Genomic DNA, 15819 nt, shown 5'->3' on the forward strand with positions numbered 1-15819 from the left:
GAAAAAATGGATGCTAATGAACTGCAGCGTTAGATTTTAAAACCCTCAAGATTGTTGGAACAAAGTAAGGATGAGGAGGTAGGTAGTTTTGTGGTTTTGCGCTCTGAGTTAAAATGGGACTATATTACAGTGGGAAGTGCCTGATATACTGAAGTGTATCTTTGTTCTCTTTGGATTTGCTTTTATTGTCTCCTTCCTTTTCCTGGCTAGTATGTAGCATGCTGGAAGCCTGCAGAAATGCACAAAACTCATTTAGGCCCTTAAATCTATTCAGATTGGTACTGCTCCCCATAATGCAGCTGGAGTCCCTGAGCAGTGACCTAGTCACTGAAAGGGAGGCTCTATTTAAATATATTGAGTGGCCCTGATTTGCATTATGGCCACTCTGCCTATGCCCGCTCATTCATTGAGCCTCAAACAGCTATTTGTTTTGTTAGCACCATGTTCTTTCTCACCCTGTATGCTCTGCTCATCCTTGAAATCTTTCCTCCATGAATTTGTGATGCTCAAAGCAAGGTTCTGGTACTGGGATAGATCTAGGGGCGCCTTACAGTAATTGCCCAGCACTGTCTTGTAAATTGTTGTAATGTATGCTTCACAATTTAGCATTCAGGAAAGGACTGATGGTAGACGTCCCAAAGGATGCCAGAGAACCTGATGATTACACTGCCGATGCAGTAGACTCAGCCCAACTTTTCCCGCAGCCTTCAGCTGGGTGGATGAGGTGCTCACTTTAATCAGGTGGGATTCTCATTCATCGATGCAAATTGGGATCCTATGATATTCATAGGAATTCTGCTTAATTGTCAACAGTGGCTCAGTGGTAGTATTCTTGCCTTTGAGACAAGCAGGTTGTTGACTCATGTCCCACTGCAGGGGCAAAATTTAAGCTTGATACTCCAGTGCAGTAACTGAGGGAGTGTTGTACTGTCAGAGACGTTATGTTTTGGATCAGTCATTAAACCAAGGCCACATCCTCCTTTTGACTGGATGTAAAAGATCCCATGGCATTATTTTGAAGAAGAGTAATGCAGTTCTTCCCAGTGCTCTGGCCAATATTTATCTCTTAACGAACTTTCTTGGAAGCAAATTCGCTACTGTGTTTCTATCATTACAGTACAGCAGTAGCTACACTTCAAAAGCACTTCATTGGCTGTAAAGTGCTTTGAGATGCCCTGAAGTTGTGAATAGCAACCTATAAATGCTAGTCATTTTGATTAGACAATTTACAACCTTCCGGACTTGACATTGAGTTCAACAACTTCAGATCATAACCATCCTTTATGTAATTATTTAATTATCTGCCCCACTCCACTCTGACCTCACTGTCCTCTGCCTTCTATACTGTTTTAATGAAGATCAACAGAAGCTTGAGGAACAGCATCTCATCATTTGATTAGGCAGTTTACTGCCTTCCAGACTTACCACTGAATTCAACAATTTCAGGTCATAACCTCTGTCCCCATTTTTCTGGACAGCAGTTGTTGGTACTGATTCTACTTTTGTCATTTTCAGCTCCTCTACACCCATAATTTGTTTCTTTGTCCCATTATCATTTCCTTTCCCCTTGCATCATCATCTCTTTTATCACTTAATCTCTCCTGCCCTCCAACCTATCACAGAGCTTTCCTTTTGTTCTCCCCCCCCCACAACCCCCACACCACCGCTAGCCTCAGTCTTCCTTTCCTTGCCTTTGTACTTGCTTAAAACCTGCTACATCTTTAACTTTTTCCAGTTCTGCTGAAAAGTCATCAATCTGAAACATTAATGCTGATTCTCTGTCCACAGATATAGTATGACCTGCTGAGTATTTCCAGCATTTTCTGTTCTTATTTTATTTTGTTTCTTTTCCTGTCTCATTACCACCCCATTTTGCCTTGAACCATCATCCCTTTTGACAATTAATCACTCTTGTCCTCTACCCTATCACAGTTTCCCTTTTGTTCTTTCCACTTCTCCACCAAACCCCCTCCCCCCAACCCACCATTCCCTTTTCCCTCTGACTATGTATTTGCTTATAAATTGTTAAATCTTTAAATTCTTCCAGATCTAATGAAAGGTCATTGACCTGAAACATTAACTCTGTTTCTCTCTCCACAGATGATGCATGGCCTGCTGAGTACTTCCGTTTTTATTTCAGATTTCCAGCATCCAGAGTATTTTGCTAATGCTAGTTCTTTCTTTTTTAAAGTAGGCATCATCTATTCATTTTTAAGTTTTTTAATGATCTACTGGATGGAGGGTGTGCTGTGCATTCTCCACCCTGTTAAACCTGGTAGTACAGCAGAAGAGGTGAAAAAGGTAATGTTGAAATCATTTTCATGGACCAAAAGGAGCAGGAATGCTTTCTTCTCTGAATGAACAATGTGGGCCATTGCTGCCCCTGGCTTCACCTCCCCCTTTCCCCTACCCCCAACTGTGAACACACCCCTTCCCTCATTCTACCTTCTTGCTGGCAGTGTGTGCCTCCAAGGATCTGGAGATGGTGAGCAGCAGCACCATTCAGGCCTGTAGCTCAAAAATGAAATGTTAGTCAGGCCTCCCCTTTGAAATGGATCAGATTTCCCAATAGCAAATCACACTATCTGTCCCTCTTCGCGCGTGTGTCTCTGGGCTTCTAAGCGAAAGAAACAGGCAAATGACAAGGTGAGTGTGTGGTCATCAAAGTTGCCAGAGGTAGCAAGGACTGCATTGTTTGCTCTTCAGCAATCTTCTCAGCTTTCTCCTGGTTTGCAGCACCTGGTAGGAAAATAAACAGTGCTGTTAACTTTGTATCTGCTTGAGCACCATTCCATCTTAATCCACTACTTTATGGCTTTCTTATAATGAAAGTTAAAGTTGATGAAGAGATTGAAGAATACATTGAAACATAAGTAAGAAAAAATAACCCACTGAAGGCATAGTGACTCCCACATCTCCATACCCAATTACAAGGTGAAAGCTGAAGCCAAAATCTGTCTCCAGTCTCACACCAACTCTTAACTGTCCTCTGAAGTAGTCTAGCAAAACACTGTTGTTTCCAACCACTTTAGGCCCACTACTGTAATACAGTAGTAGAAGAGACTGAAAGGGTTAATGCTTGGGACAGTCAAGTAACACTTTCCACTGTGATAATGATGTAAGGGATCACATGTGTAATAGGCTTGGGAGAAGCAAGAAGCATCATGAGTAGCAGAAGCCAGACTGGCTTTTAGAAAATGCATATAGTCCATGTAAATATAATAAATGAGTTACTGTTTACATTTACAATGATTCTGAGATCTCTGTAAACCAAACTCTGAAATGTTAGCAACAATATACAACAACTACGACCTTCTCAGGACAACTAGAGATGGGCAGAAAATGCTGGCCTCACTAATGATGCCACATCCTGAGAAGGAAACAGTAAATTCCGAGGTGTGAGACAATTGACACATGTGTTGCAAAGTGACTTTGCATCAGGGATCATATGACAATCTAAAGGGCATTGCTTGATTATTATGCTAAAGAATACCCATGTGGTGCTCTCTAATTCAGTTATTTGCCCTGTTATTAATCTGAAATCTTACCTTTGCTGACCTAGTGCAGTATTTAAAATTCTTATGTTGCTGTAAGTGATTACTTATGGAGGTCCCACTTTCAGAGTTACGACTGAGGTGGGAGGAGTGCACTCTCTTTTCTCGTTCCATTTCTCCACAGGTCACAACATATATTTAAATGTTTACCCAGTTACTGATACAGTCAATTGTATACTCTACTCTTTATCCCTGAATAAAATACACCAACCAGGTTTCTTTAATGAACAACAAAATTATCAGTTTATTACAAAACAAGACTTATCTAGTAACGAAGCAAAGCATTAACACACAGATTGAAATGTGCAAGTTCCCTCTTTACCTTAGCCCCTCACACACACAGACACATACACAAACACTAGTTAATTGAAAAATAAAGAGATTTTCTCTGCATAGCTGTTTTACAAAAACAAAACAAAAAAAATGCTTTGGCCAAATACTTGCTAATTCTTGAAGAAAAAAGAGAAGATATGGAAGGATGTCAGTTGTCCCTTTTGGTCTGGCGTCCGGGTCTGCAGAGATGGAGCACTGGGATCTTTTCTGGAGCAGTTCATTCTGGAGATATTGAGAAGTAGCCTGATAGGCTTACCAGGAGAAATGTAGCATCAGGGGTTTCAGTTATCCCACTCTGGATTCACAGGTTTTTCAAAGAGGTAGAGAAGGATGAGCTGGTGTCTTATCTCTCAGCAGGCTGAGCTCCAACTGCTTTCAACACAGTCCACACCCCAACTGAACCAAAACAATCTCTCAAAAGTGAAACCCCAAACAGCAAGTCAGAACCTCTTAACCGCTATAAATTGTAACATGTCACTTCTTTGTAAAAGTCTCCTCCAAGTCACCAAGGTTTCTGTTGTTTATTGAGCTTAAGGAATGTGATTTCCAGCAAAGGTTGTTTTCAAACAAGACCTCTCAGTTACCCTTGTAAAAAAACACATTAATGGAATATTTTCAATTTTAAACACAAGTCCTAAAAAAAATTTTAAAATGGAAGCACTTTCATAACACCTCCAACCTTGGAGGAATGAAACATCATTTTTAAATGTGTTTCATTACAAAGTATGAAAAAAACAGAAGGTGAAACAATATTAAAACACATTTACACACTCATTCTCATTTACTCATTAACTTCGAGCAGAGAAGGATGATGGGGACCTGATTGAGGTATACAAAATTATGAGGGGCAGAGAAAGGGTAGATGAGAAGAAACTTTTTCCCTTAGCAAGGTGTCAATAACCAGGGGACATAGATTTAAGGTAAAGGGCAGGAGGTTTAGAGGGGATTTGAGGAATTTTTTTTTTACCCAGAGGGTGGTAGAGGCAGGAACCCTCACAACATTTAAGAAGTATTTAGATGAGCACTTGAAACGCCATAGCATACAAGATTAATGGCCAAGTGCTGGAAAATGGGATTATGTTTCCTTGCTATGTGGATAATCTTTACGTGATAAGCTTGCAATAGTAAACTCCATTGGAATAGGCTGGCATTCTGGTTTTTGAATTTTTCCACAAAGGCTAGGGGTTATGATTAGTATATACTAGTGTCTCTCTGTAGTCGTGACGGACATAGACTTCAAAATGCTTAAGAGCTAGTAATAAGTCCAGGGTTTCTTTTTCCACTGTTGAGTACCTCTTCTGGTGTCGATTTAGCTTTTTGGAAAAGTATCCCACTGGTCTTTCTATACCTGATTCCTCGTCTTGTAACAGGACTGCACCGACCCCCAGGTCACTAGCATCAATTGCTACCATGAAGGGCTGAGTGAAATTTGGGGCAGCCAACACTGGTTCATTAATCAAAATGGCTTTCAGCCTCTCAAAAGATGCTTGGCACTCCCCTGACTACACTACCTTAGTTTTCTTCTTTTGTAGCAAATCGGTCAGTGGAGCAGCTATCGTACTAAAATTTGGTACAAACTTGCAGTAGAAACCACACAACCCAAAAACCTCATGATTTTTCACTTAGTCTTAGGGGTAGGGAACTTCACCAATGCTTATACTTTCACTGCTCTTGGCAACACTTGTCCTTTCCCTAGTCTATGCCCGAGGTAGGTTATCCGCGCTTTTACAACTTCACTTTTGGCAAGGTTTATCACTAAATCAGCTGACTGTAATTTTCTAAATAGAGCTTTTGATTGTCCAAGTGGTCCTTCCAAGTGTCACTGTATACTAGCACACCATCAAGGTAAACCATACAGTTAGGAACACTGGCTACCACTTAGTTCATTCGTCTCTGAAGAATGGCTGGGGCATTTTTTAGCCTGAATGGCATCACTTGGCATTGGAAAAGACTGTCTGGCGTGACAAAGGCCGATATTTCTTTAGCTCGGGGTGATACCTGTCAGTATCCCTTTAACAAATCTATTTTTATCAGAAACATGGCACAGCTCACACTGTCGATACAGTCTTCCAAGTGAGGAATTGGGTAGGAGTCTGCCTTTGTTACTGCATTAACCTTTCTTTAGTTTATGCAGAATCTAGTTGAACCATCGGGTTTAGGCATTAACATCACTGGGAAACTCCAGCTGCTTTGGCTGAGTTCAATTAGGTGGTTTTCCAACATGTATTGGATTTCTGCTTTTACCTGGGCCTGTTTCTCTTCACTTAAGCAATAAGGATGCTGTTTTATAGGAAAGTCAACATGGATTTATGAATGGGAAATCATGTTTGATGAACCTGTTTGAGTTTTTTGAGAATGTTACTAACAGAATTGATAAAGGGGTTGACATGGTATACTTGGATTTTCAGAAGGCTTTTGATAAAATCCCTCACAGGAGGTTGGTTAGCAAAATTAAAGCACATGGGATAGGAGGTGATATACGGGCATGGATTAAGGATTGGTTAACAGGCAGAAAGCAGAGAGTAGGAATAAACGGGTCATTCTCACGTTGGCAGGCTTTGACTAGTGGGGTACCACAGGGATCAGTGCGTGGGCCCCAGCTGCTCACAATCTATACCAATGATTTGGATGTGGAGACCAAATATAGTATTTCCAAGTTCGCGGATGACACAAAACTAGGTGGGAATGTCTGTTGTGAGGAAGATGCAAAGCGGCTTCAAGGGGATTTGGACAGACTTAGTGAGTGGGCAAGAACATGGCAGATGGAATATTATGTGGAAAAATGTGAGGTTATCCACTTTTGTAGGAGGAATAGATGTGCAGAGTATTTCTTAAATGGTAAGAGATTAGAAAGTGTAGATGTACAAAGGGACCTGAGTGTCCTTGTCAATAAGTCACTGAAAGCTAACATGTAGGTGCAGCAAGCAATTAGGAAAGCTAATGGTATGTTAGCCTTTATTGCAAGATGATTTGAGTACAGGGGTAGTGAAGTCTTGCTTCAATTGTATAGAACCTTGGTTAGACAACACCTGGAGTACTGTGTGCAGTTTTGGTCCCCTTACTTTACGAAGGATATTATTGCCATAGAGGGAGTGCAACGAATGTTCACCAGACTTGTTCCCGGGATGGCAGGACTGTCCTATGAAGAGAGATTGGGGAAACTGGGCCTGTATTCTCTACAGTTTCGAAGAATAAGGTAATCTCATTGAAACCTACCAAATACTTAAAGGGATAGACAGGGTAGATGCAGCTAAGATGTTTCCCCTGGTTGTGGAGTCTAGATCCAGGGACACAATTTCAAAATAAGCGGGGAGCCACTTGGGACAGAGATGAGGAGAAATTTCTTTACTCAGAGGGTTGTGAATCTTTGGAATTCTCTACCCCAGAGGGCTGTGGAAGTTCAGTCATTGAGTATGTTTAAAGTAGAGATTGGCATATTCCTAAATACCAATGACATAAAGGGATATGGGGATAGTGTGGGAAAAAGGGATTGAAGTGGATTATCATCCAGGATTGTATTGAATGGTGGAGCAGGCTCATTGGGCTGAATGGCCTACTCCTGCTCTTATGTTCCTATATTCGAATGTTCCTATGAAAGGATTCCCCTACATCCACATCATGTATGGCTAAGGTTGTACATCCTGGTTTGTCCCTGCAGACTCCTTTAAATTCTGTGAGTAGCCTTGTTAGGTCTTCTCATTGTTCTGCATCTAAATATGAAAGCATAGTGTGTAATCTCCCTAACAATTCAGTATTAGCCAATCAGATAGTAGGAGGTTCAATTTTAGAATTGTCTAGGCCTCCTTCTGCCTCATCCTCACTATCCCTTTCACTCTTCCCTGTCCCTATTACCTGACATACCTATGCTTGTTTATCCATCTCCCGGCGATGATATTGTTTCAACATATTGATATGACACAGCCGATTCTTTTTCCGGTGATCTGGGGTGTCAATCAAATAATTTACTTTACCAATTCTTTTGACCACTTCATATGGACCACTGAACCGTGCTTTCAGTGATTCACTCTGCAAAGGCAGTAATACTAACTCCTCATCCTCTGGTTGAAATGTTCGGGTCTTGACATGCTTCTTTGCCCATTTCTTCACAATTGTTTGGGAAGCTTTAAGGTGTTCCTGAGCCACTTTGCAGGCTCTCATGAGCTGCTCCCGGAACATGGATACATAATCTAACACGGACGTTTCGTCCCTCTGTTCTAAAAACTTTTCTTTGATTAGTTTTAGCGGACGTCTTATCTCATGTCCATAAACTAATTCAAAAGGACTAAAACCGGTCGACACATTAGGTGAATCCCTACTGGCAAACAAAAGAAATTCTAGACCTTTATCCCAATCATGGGGATATTCATGACAGTATGCCCTGATCATCTTTTTGAGGGCCTGATGATGCTGCTCTAAAGCCCCTTGTGTCTGTGGGTGATATGCTGAAGACTTTAACTGTGTTATACCCAAATTACCCTAACTTCCTGAAAAATGTTAGACATAAAATTGGAAAATTGAATTTCAGTCGGTAATCCATATCTTGTGAAGAGCTGGGTTAACTTCTTGACCACTACCTGAGCAGAAATTGTTCTCAAGGGAATGGCCTCTGGGAACCGAGTAACCATGTCCATGATAGTGAGTATATATTGGTGTCCCGCTTTTGTTTTTGGTAAAGGTCCTACACAATCTACCAACACCCTACTCAATGGTTCCCCAAAAACTGGTATGGGAATTAGAGGTGCCAGTTTTCTGGCAGGTTGCAGTTTTCCCCAATCTGGCATGTGTAGCACATTTTACAAAACTGCACCACATCTTTGGAAAGACCTGGCCAGTAAAAATGTCTACCTATACGTGATTGGGTTGTCCAGATCCCCACATGTCCCGCCATAGGAATTTCTGGGCTATCCTTCATATTTCCTGGCGATACTTGGGCAGCACCACTATCTGATAAAGAACCAACCAGTCTTCATCTGCAGTGCTGTGAGGAGGTCTCCACTTCCTCATCAGAATCCCATTTTTAATATAGTAACCTTCCGGAACTCCCTTTGCCGCAGCTTCTGTTAGGGCTGATTGTGCCACTTTATTTAACTCTGGATTGGCTTGCTAAACCTTGATCATTTCTTTTGGATCATGCAAATCCCCAAAGAAAGTTTCAGATATTTGACTATCTGTGGTGCCAATTTGACCTCTGACAATGGAACTTGTTTAGCTCATGTCACTACACATGAAGGAAAAATTCCTGGAAGATTTTTCTGCAATGTTCTCTCTCTTTGACTTCACTTGGTCTTTCCGTGACTACTGGAGAAGCTACTACCTTCGCTCCGGCCAAATCTTTGCCCAGGAGTATGGACAACCCCGCCGATACCATTCACTTAAACCTTGCCATTCAGTGCGCTCTCTGGTGGAAAGGTTATGCCTTTTCCCAGTGTTATGAAAGTACTTCCATTTTTTATTAAATTTTGAGGACTTGTGTTTTATTTGGGAAAACTGAAAAGGATTCCATGGTTGTTCTTTCAGTGGGGTTATTGAAAGGACTTGTTTACAAACAACATGCACTGAAAGTCTCCTGTCTTCAGATAAATGCCCATCAGGGGGCTTTTTTGACTTGGAGAAGATGTTTACAGAGAAGTACCAGGCCACCAGGTCAGGAGGCTTAACTCTTGAGATTGTTTTTGGTTTCGCTTTGGATGGTCAGTTGGAGAAAACTTGCCAAGGGAGCAAACCCCAAATCAGCTTGTTCCATCTCTTTGAAAAGCCTCCCAGCTTTTCAATCTCTTTACGAAGACCTGAGAAGCAAGTCTAAGAAACAAACTGAAACTGTTGCTGCTTTTCTCCTGAAAGACCTGCCAAACCGATCCTCAATGTCACCTGAAAAGAACTGTTCTCAGAAGATCGCAGTGACAGCTGTCTACACATAATTGTGACGCCAGACAAAAGGGGGACAACTGACATTTTTCCATATCTTCTCATTTTTTCTTCAAGAATTATCAAGTATTTGGCCAAAGTATTTTTTTTTGTAACAAACCTCTGCAGAGAGTGAATTTCTGTATTTTTTTCAGAGTGAGTGCGAGTGTGTGAGGGGCTAATTTAAAAAGGGAACTTTCATATTTCAATCTGTGTGTTAATGCTTTGCTTCATTACTAGATAAGTCTTGTTTTGATAATAATTGGATAATTTTGTTGTTTATTAATGAAACCTGGTTGGTCTATTTTATTCTGGGATAAAGAGTAGAGTATATGATTGACTACATTAATATCTGGGTAAACATTTAAATATATGTTGTGACCTGTGGAGAAGTGGAACTAGAAACAACAGTGTACTCCTCCACCTCGGTCGTAACACCAGCAAAAGTGGTGGATGGGTCCTGTATCCCTAAGTATCATTATAGGTTTAACTACTTCACTTGAGGGAAAAGGAGTTACTATTCCTTTTGACAAGAATTCCTTATAATTCTCAAGTATCTTATTCACATCCCCCGCACACACAACTTTTTTTTTTAACTTGACCTTACAGTTGCAGTCAGAACTACAGCCTGATCTGTCATACTCTTGGTCAGTGCCCATTTCTCTGCATTGGCCTTTTGTACCCCAAGAAGTTCCATGGGTTTACCCTGAAGCTTCCAGCATTCTGCATGAAGGTGTCCCACCTTGTGAAAATGATAACATTTAGGCTTTCAGATTTCACGTCCACCCTCCGCATCTTTCTTTCTGGCCTGAGGAGGAGATCCCTGGGCATTCCCAGCTGTCCCTTCTTGTCCCCGGCTACTTGCCTTCTTTTTATCCTCCCACCTTCTATCCTTCTCGGGTTTGTGGGGGTGACAGACAAAGGGTTTGGACTTGTAAACAAGCTCATAATCATCAGTGATTCCAGCTGCCTGTCTGGCTGTAGAAACCTTCTGGTACTCTACATGGGCTCTTACTAACACAGGGAGTGAATTTTTAAATTCTTCCAGGAGAATTATTGTCCTAAGGGTCTCATACGTGACCTCTACCTTTACTGCCACATGCAATGATCAAAGTTAATTTGCTTTACCCTCTCAAATTCTATATAAGTCTGCCCAGGCTGTCTCTGGAGGTTCTGAAATTTCTGCCTGTATGCTTCAGGGACTAACTCTTAAACAGTGGGAATAGCTTTTTTGCCATCTCATAATCTGTAGAAGCCTCCTCAGAAAGCATAGCATAAACATCATGAGCTCTGCTAATTAACCTGCTTTGCATGAGCAGTATCCAATTTTCTTTCGGCCACCTCATCTGTTTAGCTCGCTTTTCAAAAGAAATAAAAAATGCATCTATGCCCTTTTCCTCAAACTTCGGGACAGCTTGCACAAATTTAAACAGCTCTCCACTGGGTCCTGGGCTGGAGTCAGCTTTTTCCTCCTCAGAATTTTCACCGGAATCAAGCCCAGCCTTTTGTTTTAGTTCCAGCTTTTTAACTTTGAATACCCTTCCTTCTCTTTCATTTTATCTTTGAAATTCTAGTTCAAGTTTCTTAATTTCTTTTTCTTTTTCAAGCTCAAGTTTTTTCATTTCCAATTCTCTTTCCTTTTGAAATACGCTCTCTTTTGCCGTTTCCTCTCTTTCCTCCTTTTCCCTTTCAAGTTCAAGCTGCTTCATCTGCAACTGAATTTTAGCTAATTCAACTGAACTACCATCTAGTTCACCTTTTTCTTCTTCGAATTTCAAATGCTGTGCTATTATTACAATTATGTCCACTTTCTTAGCTCCTGGTTTTAACTCTAATCCTAATTTCATTGCCAATGCTATTACGTTAGCCTTGATTAAGTTTCCCAAATCACTCAGGGATAAGTCCTCCTTCTCCAGAAACGCCATAGCAACTGACAATATCCATTCCAATAATGTTAACATTACTCTAATGCACAAGAAACCTGGTTTTTCCTTTTCCTCTTTTCAATTATTGTTACCCCACTTACAATTGCATATTGTCGGCTTTGGATTATCCTGCACAGACCCCTAATTGTATGTTACGACCAAGGTGGGAGGAGTGCACTGTCTTTTCTAGCTGTACTTCTCCACAGGTAACAACATACATTTAAATGTTTACCCAGTTCCCTTGTGGTCAATCATACACTCAACTCTTTATCCCTGAATAAACTACACCAACCAGGTTTCTTTAATAAACAACACAATTATCAGTCTATTATAAAACAAGACTTATCTAGTAACGAAGCAAAGCGTTAACACACAGATTGAAATATGAAAGTTCCCTTTTTACTTTAGCACCTCACACACACACAGACACAGACACACACACAAACTGGTTAATCGAAAAATAAAGAGATTTTCTCTGCATAGCTCTTTTACAAAACCCCCCAAAAAAGAATACTTTGGCCAAATACTTGCTAATTATTGAAGAAAAAAGAGAAGATATGGAAGGATGTCAGTTTTCCCATTTGGTCTGGCGTCTGGATATATGGAAACAGTTCTCTGGGATCATTTCTGGAGCAGTTCATTCTGGAGATGTTGAGAAGTAGCCTGATAGGCTTACCAGGAGAAATGTTGCATCGGGCGTTTCAGTTATCTCACTCTGGATTCGGAGGCTTTTTAAAGAGGTAGAGAAAGATGAGCTGGTGTCTCATCTCTCAGCAGGCTGACCTCCAACTGCTTTCAACACAGTCCACACCCCAACTCAACCCAAAACAATATCTCAAAAGCAAAACTCCAAACAGCAAGTCAGAACCTCCTGACCACTATAAATCATAACATGTCACTTCTCTGTAAAAATATCCCCAAGTCACCAAGGTTGCTGTTGTTTATTGAGCTTAAAGCATGCGATTTCCAGTGTGTTTTCAAACAAGACCTCTCAGGGGCCCTTGTAAAAAAAATCCATGGAATCTTTTCAATTTTAAACACAAGTCATCAAAAAATTTAAAAATGGAAGAACTTTCATAACAACAGCCACAGCCATTTCCTTCTACATGACCAGTGTGGCTGCATGTGTTAGCTTGTTGCCTGGTACTCAAATTATTGCAAAATTTCATTCTATCATTTGTTTCAGCAGTATTTTCAGACCAATCTCAGAGACATTTGATACTTGCCTTTTCCCTTCTGCTGCACCAGCTATGTTCCTCCCTTTTCCAAAAGCCTGTTCAGCTCTTTAAATCCACACCATTCTCTAAATGTGGAAGCTGCACCCTCGTTCCATAACTTGCAGAATTTTCCACCCCCCCCTTTCCCAGCATAGCTAGCCTCCTGTTGATATATCTCTTGCCCTTGTCCTGCCATCATAATTGAAATTAGCTAACCATGAGATTTCTGAGAGGGTCAGCCTCCTCTGAATTCATCAAGGATACAAGAAGTTCCAGGCCAATGTATTTTCGTAATGTCTACAGGATGGATGTGAAATTAAAGAAAAGCTCAACAAAATTATAACCATGTAATTTTGAAACAATAAGACTTAGGAGCTGGGTGGAAGTTGCGGAGCAGAAATTACTGATTATTCTCCTTGAAAACAAGATATATAAAGAAAGCACTGCTACAATCAAAAGAGCGAGTTTGATCAAATCAAAATTAATGGTTATTTCTAATTAAAAGATAGCATTCAAACTGTATCAAATTATCATATATTTATATTGAAAATAGATTAATTTAATATCAGTGAAAATAATTTCTTTTCGCTAAAATGTTTCAATACTATGCTGAGTTTCATTGATCTTTGTAATGTTACAAAAACTGAGAATGAACCATTATTATAAAAACTGCAATACTGAGTTGACTATCACCAGAAGCATGATACTTATTTTATATTTTGATTAAAAATTGAAATTGTCTTTGTCACAGTTCCTTAATTATGGCCAAATTTACGATCTGTAATCTAATATTCAGGTACAGTGCAACATAGGATAAATAATCTTTATTTTAAAAAGGTCAGCTTCCTGTCCTTTTCTGTGAAGCACTATATGTGACTGCAGTTCTACCAATCAGTTTCTTGTCTTTTTTTGTTGTTAAGGCCCTGGTTGTCACAGTAACAGTATCGTGATAAGCTGGTATCTACCAAATACTCCAAGGGGGTCTTAATAGGATTGAACCAAGGGATCAAGTGGCTTGTTTCCTGTTTTAAGTTTGTAATAACCTATCTGCAACTTATTATGCAGTTCCTGAATTCAGATGCCATTGATAATTAGGAAGTAACATTTAATTGATCTAGATCTTTTGTACAAAAATAAGGAATAGAAGCAAAACACGAAAAGGAAAAAGGGTGAAAAAGTTGAAATTATGTCCACATGCTTCACAGTTACTGATCCCTTTCACAGACACAAATTTTCCACATCAAAGTGAGGACTTTGTTTATTAAGAACAATACAGCATGTCACATTAAAAGCTTTGCTGCTCTTGCTGATTTGGGACATCGGATGTTTGCTGCACTGATCTTAGCAAAAGAATAATCCCGGGATTATTAATTCAACAGATGTCACATACTTTAAGTGGAAAACAAATCTTTTAACAAAATGAAAAGTGAGGGACTGTCACCAGGAAGAGCAGAGCTCTACTTAGACAAAAAGTTTAGTCACAGTTTACACTGAATTTATAAACAAGTCTTTTAAATCATTAGCATATTCATTTTAAGTAGGCACATTGACTGAAGATATTATACAAAAAGAGTGAAACTAAATAAAATAGTACAATAGGTTTCAGACAACAAACAAATATATTTTATCCAATTGGACAATATTCATTTTTAACTTTTATGCCCAATGCTTATCTTAAGTATATATCTAAAAATGTTGAATGGATTTTTCAAAAGAAAATTTGAATACTTACACTTCTAACAGAAAAAGAATAGGACAAGGTAGTATGTGCTCATTATGGAGGGTGCTCCCATTCTCTAATCTATGTACACTATAAAATCCCTTGCACTTTTTGACAGACTTTCATAGAAATTAAGTGAAAGTGATTAACAAAGCAACTTGAACCCAAAATTTGCTTTTGGGAGAATTATTCCATTCCATTCATTTGGAATTTTTCAAGCCAGACACTTAATGTTCTGATCATTGACAATTCATGACATTGGTTTTATCATATGACTGATGCTCTCAGGAGAGCTACCAGTCTAGGAATGTATCAAAAAAGATAGCAAAAAAAAAACAAGTCTGTCTTTTTAATACAGTAGAAGGCATTTTTAAAGCTCTGGTTCTCATATAAAAGCTTTAAAAAATACTCCTAAGTTTCTTTATACTACAAACATGGTCGATTTATATTTCCTATCAACCTCCTTTGATTTACTGTTTTGAGTACAGTGCTCACAGTGACATTATTCAGATTTCATCACTATGGCAACAGCAGTTACCATAATCATGCTGCCACCCTACCCAGTTCCACTCCCATTTCGCCCTCGGGACAACGCTAGGACTTTAACAAAACAAGATGATGGAATTTTCAATCATATACTCAGCTAAGTTAGATTCATTTTCACAGTCTAAAGATTTCATTGCTTGCATTACCACACATGTCCAACATGGGGTTGAAAATATGGCATATATATATGGGAAAAAACAATAAAAAATGACAGTGGTAGAAGGCAACAAGAAGTACTTTTCAAGGTGTTCACGGAACTAAATAAATTTAGGATATTTATTTTTTTATTTATTTAGAGATACAGCACTGAAACAGGCCCTTTGGCCCACCGAGTCTGTGCCGACTAACCCTACAGTAATCCCATATTCCCTATCACCTCTCTACACTAGGCTGTGGGAGGAAACCAGAGCACCTGGCAAAAACCCACACAGACACAGGGAGAACTTGCAAACTCCGCACAGGCAGTACCCAGAATCGAACCCAGGTTCCTGGAGCTGTGAGGCTGCGGTGCTAACCACTGTGCCGCCCAAAAATACGTGATATGTGAATGAATAGCAGAAAGCCAGTGCAAGTACAGTATTTGGAGTGGACTTCTGGTTCAGAAAATATTCAAGGTAACT

Source organism: Heterodontus francisci, chromosome 7 (genome assembly GCF_036365525.1).
Source record: "Heterodontus francisci isolate sHetFra1 chromosome 7, sHetFra1.hap1, whole genome shotgun sequence".
Taxonomy (NCBI): Eukaryota; Metazoa; Chordata; class Chondrichthyes; order Heterodontiformes; family Heterodontidae; genus Heterodontus; species Heterodontus francisci.